Below are 8128 nucleotides of genomic sequence, written 5' to 3'. Positions count from 1 at the left end.
GAGCTATCCTCAGCACCCCAGCTGAGCCACTGGCTGCCAGAAGGGAAGAAAGAGAGAAGGGGGAGAGGGAGGGGAAGAGAAGCAGATGGTTGCTTTTCATGTATATATGTCCTGACCTCTGATGGAACTCGGAAAGTCCTTGGGGCTGATTCTCTATTCACTGAGCCAACCGGCAGGGCTTTTCTTGTGCTTCTATTGCCTGCTTCCCACAAGAATACAAACTTTAGTCAGACAGGAATATTCACACCAGTATCAGTGTCCAGACATGGCACTTGGCATATAGTAGGTGCTCAATGAACATGTACTTAATGAAATAAGAAAGGTCTTCAGTCTCTCCAAGGGGTGCTACAGGGCACCTCTCCAATCTTCTACCCGGAGACCTCTACCCCATAGGCTTCCTGCCCCCGGATCCCTTTCACAGTCACCTGAGTCTGGGCTGCCTGCAAAGGTCACTCCTGACCCCTTAGGGTTGTCGCTTCATAGACACAGGAGGTTCCACTGGGGGGTCAGAAGGCCTCCTGTTACTGTTTTTGAAGAATGGGGACTATGGAATCTCGCAAATGATTTTGGACCCTTGCTCTGAGACTTACCAGCTCTGTGATCCTTTAGGATCACTTCACTTCCCCAATCATCAGTTTTCTTACCTGTCCAGTGGGTACAAAACCAACACCAAACTTACTGGGTGGTTGTGATGGTCAAAGGAACTAACCAAAGGGACCAGGATGTGCCCACGGAAGCGCTTTTACTGTCAGATGCCACTGATACAAATTTTGGCAACTCGCGGGAGTCCCCAAAGCACCTTTTACAGGAAGGAGGTGGCCACATTACCTTTTGGGCTGTGTTGTCTTATCCTCCTAAAAACGAAAGCCGGCCGCCCTCTCCCTGCGCCCTTCCCCTCCGACCTCCGCCCTGACTCCGCCCAGCGACCGGCCTCGCTGCTCTCTCTCCGCCACGGCACCTTGTCCTGCGCCCCTCTCCACGCGCCCGCCTGCTCCGAGCTCTCACACCGGCCCCCGCCCTGGCTTCTCTCGGGCTCAAGGCCGGTTCCGCAACTCGCTCCGCGCTCGCTCGCCCGCCCGCGCTCCCGGCGCCAGCTGCGGAGGGAGCCGCTCTGCCCGCAGCCGGCGCCGCGCGGGGGCGGCGGGTGGGCGGGTGCCCGGGCGCGGAGCATGAGCCGCCAGCGCCGGCAGCGCGCTGCTCCGGGCCCGATCGCGGCGAGAGGGTCGTGCAGGAGCTTCGTGGGCCCGGACCCAGGTAGGCAGCGGCCGCCCGGCCTCGGGCTCGCGGTCCCTCTGCTTCCGCGGGCCGTCCCCTCTGGTGCATCTCCCGGGCGCGGCCGTCGTGGGGCCGGGCGCGGGTTCCCGGCGCAGTTCGGCAGGCGCGCGTGGAGGAGGGTGGGCGGAAGCCCCGCGCGGAATTGCTGAGAACTCCCCCTCCGTCTGGACGGAGCACCGGAGGTCTCGGCCTGGGTGTGGCGGGGCCGCGCGTGGCGGGGGCGCACACGGCGGGCGGTCGTAGGCACCGGCCCGTTGGTCCGCTGTCCCGGCCCTGGCGTGGAAGGGGGGCTGGGGAGCCTGTGGAGATCGGGGCTACGCAGTTGGAAGTTTCCCTTTGCTTGTCTGCCTTCTGGGGCCCGCGATGGCATCTCGCTCCCTTGCTGTTTCGGGAGGAATTGGGGATGAGCTCAGCATTTGAGGGGAGATGGCATGGGCCAGGGCGAGAATGGCGCCCCGTGTACCACGGGCAGGGTCATTTGAAGGACCGTGCTATCTTTGCCCCAGGCCTTGCAGGATCAGGGGCTGGGGCAGGTGCAGCTGGTGATGGTGGTGTGTGTTATGGGGGAGGAGGCACCTGCTGTCTAGGGAACACGCAGCGGGTCGTTCCCGGCATCTCTGTTTGCTTCTGAGGGCAGAAGCCAGTGGATATTCACAAGGATGCTGCCTGCCCACTGGGGGCGGCTTGAGAGCTAAGATGTGGTGCTGGCTGGGGCTCACTCCTTCCCATCTCAGAGCTGGTAGTCCCACTTGTGTCACCCTCCCCACCGCTGTTGTCCTTCTCCCACCCTTTGGTATAAGGGAAGGGTCCAGGTGGCTGCCTGCTAGAGGAGCTCAGGACAGTCAGGTTGGCATGCAGGGCAGCCTCACAGAGGCAGTGGCCTGTTCTGCCCCTCAGGGGTCTCCCAACTCCCTCTGGAGCCTTGCCCAGCCCAGCCTCATCTGGGTCTAGGCTCTTCCCTGCCTAGAGAGGAGGCCTAGAGAGCCAGCCGCAGCTCCTGTCACAAGCAGAGAACCAGGGATGCCACAGGTCTTGACATCTGCACGCCCCTCCAACACTCAGTTTCCCCATCTGTAGAATGATACTGTGGTTTCAGTGACTTATAAGGGAATTTCCCTCTATTACATACAGGGACACTTTGTGGTAGAACTTCAGAACCCCAGCCCAGAATAAGAGGAGGAGGATCCTGAGTGGGAGGAAGTGGGGGAGCTTTGGCTTGGGGCACGTAGGTGGGCTCTCTGTCTCTCCAGCCTTTTATTGCTCTGAGAGATGTGGGTTATACTCTCTGAGAGAACCTGATCAAAGGTGGCAGCAGAACCCACAGGCTCCTGAGAAGGGAGGGAGCAGTTCAAACCCACATAGGGACATTCCCAGGGCAGCTGTGTACTCTTGCAGATGGCCCCAGGGTTTGGGAGCACAAGCTGGTGTCCCTGTGTATGCCTGCCATGGTGCCTGAAAGTCAGCCGGCAAGTTTGTTTGTCTAGAACTGCCAGCCTGATGTCTCCCTTCCACCTGGAAAGTCATGGAAATGGAACAGTTCACACAGAGCAGAGGGATTTTTTTAAAATGTAACTTAGCAACTGCAAGCAGAGGAGGAGGAGGGAGAAATGCCCAGACCATCAGCATTTGTACTGGGCAGGCCTGAGCAAGGCTGGTGGCTGGTGGGCTCAGGCTGACTGGGGAGGGTGTCCCTAGCACAAGTAGCCCACCCCCTAGTTGAGGAACAGACCCACTTCTCTGTCCCCTGGCCATCCAGGGCAGAGCTCACTGAGGCCAGATGCTCAGGTGTGACCCCAGAGCCACTGAGCACACCTGTCTCTCCCTGTACAATCATGAGTAGAATGAGCAGGCTTATGATAACTTTGGTTGACTGCTGGTATTTTGCCACAGAACCCTATTCTCAAGCCACATGTATCACAGAACCCAAATTTATCAAATATGTCAAGTGAAGGTGCAGGGCCAGAACCTGGGCCTTTAAGGTCTAGTCATTGCCCTGGGGTGCTGGAAGGGGGCATGGCTGGTATAGGTGCATGACCCTCCCCCAGACAGGGCCCCTAGTTCCCCATAAGGCCTGCTGGGAGAAAGTCCCAGGGACATGGTGGAAGGGACAGAGATGCAGGTGATGGTGACTCAACGTGGCCCCCAGCCCTGGCCCATTTTCCTCTGCCCTGCTGGGACTCCTTCCCCTTCTGTCTAACCCCCTGAGGCCACCTGCTGCAGCCCTGGTTGCTGGGGCTGGTTTTCGTAGTGCTGAGATCTGCCTTGGGTGCCTCCTACCCACTCCAAGCTGCCGCTTGTTCCTCTGCCCTCGGGTGCCCACCTCCATCTGATGAGTGTTTACTTAGGAACATGTTTCCCAGGCGGCACTGGCAGGGAAACTGCCATGGGGGGAGGGCCTCTGACACCCATTAGTCACATGTCAGGACCCCCTGACCTGAGGGGGTCTGAGGAGGACATTCTGCCCTCTTTTAAGAGTGCATGCCCTTCTCACCCCTTTCTGGACACAGAGGGCTGTGTATACATGGGTGTGTGTCAGGGACTGAATGTAAAGGATGCACTGGCCTGACCCAGAGGGGGCTGGCCTCTACAGATCCATTCAGAACACCCCTGCACTGTGGACACCAGGAAGTGCCGTTCTAACAAACCTGGAGCTGGACTTGGGAAGGTCAGCAGAGGTCAACCTGGCAATGGTGTGGCTGGAGCCACGGAAGGGAAACCCCCTACAATATCCTGGCCTTCTCAGAGTTAAGGAGGGCCAGGGCCAGGGTGGAAGAGCAGGCTTCCTAGGGCAAGAAGGGCCTTGGGAGTGGGCTTCCTGGGATGAGCCTTAGGCCCTGAAAAGAAAGGCTTGTGAGAGGTGTCACCAAAAGTGTGATAGTGTTAGCATCTATCCTGATGCCTACCAGGGCCAGGAGTGGGTGGAGGTGTGAGTGCTGTCTGTCCCCTTGCTGTCCCTGTCTGAGGGTGGGCAGTGTGATGGCCTCAGGTTTCTGAATGCTCTCATCTGCAAAAGAACCATATTTCCTAAGAAACACATAGGTATGTTTTAGCATGATTCAGGATAACAGTCAGTGGTCCTGCCTCACTTATTTGACAGGCAGGCAGCTCCTCAGCGTCAGTGTAGCTTCCAGGATGTAGACAGCACAAGAGAAGAAGAGCCTTTTGTTCCTGTCCCCACCATGACCACCCACACGGAGAGACAGACCGAGCCTCTGCTGCCCAGTACTGTGGCAGGCGCTCAGATCCCGCTGTCTCCCCTTTGAGCAGACTGTGGGGTTCTCTGTGGTGGATGGTGAGTTTCGGGAGCAGTTTACAACCACCAGCTTAGGAGGAGGGGCCCACAGCTGGGTCTCTGTGAGTCTCCCTAACTCTCCAGAGGAGAGCATCCCATTTCTTCTGTGGGATACACATGGAGAATCCCCCGAGTCAGGGAGCCAGCCCCATGGGGCACAGTGTTGGGCACTCGGGGCACTTCGTTCTGTTTGTCCAGCTCTCGAACCCCCTCCTCATAGGTGAGGTGTTGCTGCCCTAGCTGACAGGTGAAGTTACTTGCATAGAGCTTCTCCCACCTTAAACACAACAAACCTCAGTTGTCTGCCTCTTCAGCTGTTTTCCGCCCTCCTGTCCTCTCCCGTGCACAGGTGGACTTTAAAGCCATGTTCTCTGCTCACTCCACATCCTTACTTCCCACTCCAATCTGGAGTGTTCCCTTCACTCCAGGGAACTGGTCTTCAGAGGCCTGTGGACATCTGTAGGTGTTCACTGCCTCTGCCCTCAGGCGTTGGTCACCTGGGCTCTGCAGGCTCAGCCCTGGGCCTCCATGTCTGCCGGCCTTCCTACAGGCCTCCCTGCAGGCTCCCTATCCTCTCCTGGGCACTCAGTGTTCCGGTTCCTCAGGACCTGGATCTGCAGCCTCTCTTCTCCAACCACAGCTTCTGTTCTCTCCTTGGTGCTGATCCCTTTCCAACTCGTTTTAGCCCCTCCTGACCTCTGGGCTCTGTCGACAATCAAGCTGGTGCATGCTGGATGCCTCCCAGGTGACCATGGGCAGCTTGTGCACAGTCATCACGCCCCAAACCTCTGCTGTCCTTTACACCCCCATCTGAGCAAGTAGGACAGCTGGGGTCTCCCACGTGCCTCTGCCAGACCCCCCTTGCATGGACTGAATTATCAGGCAGTCTGGCCCACCATCCCAGATCTCTCCTCTACTGCCTCTACCTGTCCCTGCCTACCACTGCCTTCCCTGGCCTGGACAGCTGCAGCAGCCTCCTTCTCCTGAAGTCCCTTCTCACACCACTGCCAGGCGACCTTTTTAGCCTTCTCTTTGTAAAGATGCTCAGAGGCTTCTGTTTCCATGCAGGTGCCCCTCTGCCCACCGAGTCGGCCCCAGCCTTCCTGGGGGTGCTTTCAGTATGGGCATGCTGTGCCAGGTGGCCTGGGCCTCTGCTGTGTGCTCCCCCGAATGATTTCCCATCTGTGACTCCTTGGAGTCACGTCTACACCTGGCTATAGTCTCCGGTTAAACACTGAGCTCGGACATGGTGGCCGCACTGGTAGGCTCAGCAAACATTGGTGGGATATGTGTGTAAAGGTCTGTGAGCAGTTGTGTGTGGTGCGGTGGAGGCACAGACTTGGGTGTGGGAGCCTGCGCCAGGTGGGTGGGTGCCTGGCCTGGATTCCAGTTGCGATCCCCATTCAGGGAGAGGAGAAGGGAGCAGACCCACCAGCTCTGGGACAGGCAAGGAGAAGGCCTCTGGGGTCCCAGACCTGTTTCGGAAGGATTAGTAGTGGGGGTGGGGCTGGAGGCCAGGCTCCTCCTGCCTGTTGTCCCCACCACTTCCATCTATCCAAGTGTCACCCGCAGACTCTAACTTGAAGAGAGTCCTCCCTGGATCTGGTTGCTGTGGCAACTCTGTTAACAAAGAGTCTCTTGCGTGGAGGAGTCTGGCTCACCCCGAAGCTGAGGGGGCTGGGAGAGGACACGCATTCTGATGGGTTTATTAGCAGAGCCTGTTGCCCACCCCACTCAGGCTGCTCACTGTGTGGGCCCCTCTCCTGACACGGTTTGCTCTGTGGCTCTGAGACCCTGGTATCCAGACTCTCCTGATGTAAATGTCATGAAGCCTCAGTTCTACCTGGGTATGGTCTGGATCTCAGCCTCTGGGTCACCAGGCAGGCCCAGGGGGGCCTCTGACTTGAGGTATAGGGGGTTGTGCCCAGCCATGGTCCTGGGCATTTCCTAGGGGTGAGAGGTCCCACTTTGTCACTGTAGAAATCCAGCTCATGAGCCCAGATTTCTGCTTGAGACTTCCCTGAAGAGAGATTCTGTGCCCCAGCCCTGCCATGAACTCTGCACAAGCCCTCTCCAGATTCCAGGTTTCGTGTCTCCTCTGAGGATATGGTCATGATTCAGTGAGGTAACAGACAGCATGGTGAGAGCTGGCTGGGTGTGAAGGGTTGGCCCTGGTTGCTGGGCCCCAGGTGTCTGCCCTCAGGAAGCTGGGTGTGTGGACCAGAGGAGGTTAGGACGTTAGGGCTGGTGGAGTTGGAGGCTCATGTAGAAGTAGAAGAAGCTTGTGATCTTCCTAGTGGAGCCTCCATGGCCTTCATGAGTTACTCAGAGCTGGCTGTGTCAGTGATTCACTTCATTTTTGTTGTTGTTAGTGGTGGGTGACCCCTGCTGGGTGGGTGGGGCCATTAGCAGGAGAACATTTAGGCTGCCCACTGGGAGAGCTCATGTACTATCTAAGTGCCCATGGCAGGCCAGGGCCTTTCTTGCTTGGCCTTACCTCCTAGGCCCTGTGACCCTCACTCCTCTAGCCTGGGGACCCAACTCACCCCCCATCTAGGTGAGTGTGGTTGATGTGACTCTGTGGGTACTGGCTGCAGTGGGGGACTGTTGGGTGCTGGTACCCTGGGTCACTGCTTGGTCAGCAAAGTGAGGATTCTCAAGGACTAAGGAGGGAGTGATGACACCAGGGATGTCCAGGGTGTGAGCTGCTCCTCTGGGACGGGCCAGAGCAGTTAGAACTGCTTTCACAAGTGGGCATTCCACACAGGGCAGGACCTGGGGAACTGCCCACAGCACATGTGCCATGGCCCCAGGGGCAGATGAGCTCCTGCACCCAGGCAGAACACCGCGGTCAGTGATGGGAGAGCTTTCCTAATCGCCTGCACACACGCACTGGGATTCTGACCATGCTTTCTGCCCTTCATGTAGTTGTGATAGAAATTAATAACAAACACAGCTTTAAATCATCTAATATTTGGAAAATTTAAAACACATATAAGTATTTACTGCATCAAAGAATAAATCATGATGGGTATGAGATGACAATGGAATTAAATGGCAAAAATACAATGAGAGGTACTTGTGGGACACAGGCATAGTGGCACAGCAAATACGTCACCAGTTGGTCCTGTCCGGAGAGTCCAGTTCTTTGAGAACTTTGTTCCAGGTGCCCCCTCCTTGGCCTTGGTAGTGGGAAATGGGCTATAAAGTGGGTGCCTTGGGCAGGGGTTAGAGGAAGGGAGCAGTGGCCAGGCCTCCTGAAGACTAAGTTGTACCCTAGGGAGGTGTGGAATCCCCTGGCTTTTCTGCTTGCTGTTTGACTTGGTTGGGTCTGGGGGAGTTGCCCTGCCCAGGATCTTGCAGAGACCAGGAGTTTTAAAGCATGCTGTCTGGCCAAGGTGGCCACCAAGATGTGGCCCCAGGTCACAGCCATTCATAGCCTTGGAGGGAAGGACTCCAGGCATGTCCAGAGTTTGGGCCTGAAGAGCTACTGTAAGTGAGGAGCCTGGGGACCCTGTTAGAAGAAGAAAAGGGGAGGATCTGCATCAAGTGACTTATGCC

At 57.2% G+C, this 8128-nt stretch overlaps 1 protein-coding gene across 2 annotated transcripts in view; it reads left to right on the top strand.

The window, feature by feature from the left end:
- The first annotated feature begins 958 nt into the window (after positions 1-958).
- RASGEF1A (RasGEF domain family member 1A) overlaps positions 959-8128 on the top strand; it is a 79713-nt gene continuing 72543 nt past the window's right edge. For both annotated transcript variants that reach the window (XM_066243698.1, XM_066243696.1), the window contains exon 1: positions 959-1254. The gene's annotated coding sequence lies outside the window, so the exon portion shown is untranslated. The remainder of the gene's footprint in view (positions 1255-8128) is intronic.

Source organism: Saccopteryx bilineata, chromosome 9 (genome assembly GCF_036850765.1).
Source record: "Saccopteryx bilineata isolate mSacBil1 chromosome 9, mSacBil1_pri_phased_curated, whole genome shotgun sequence".
NCBI classification, from domain to species: domain Eukaryota; kingdom Metazoa; phylum Chordata; class Mammalia; order Chiroptera; family Emballonuridae; genus Saccopteryx; species Saccopteryx bilineata.
Note: the sequence above shows the minus strand (reverse complement) of the source record. Positions and strands in the feature narration are given on the sequence as shown.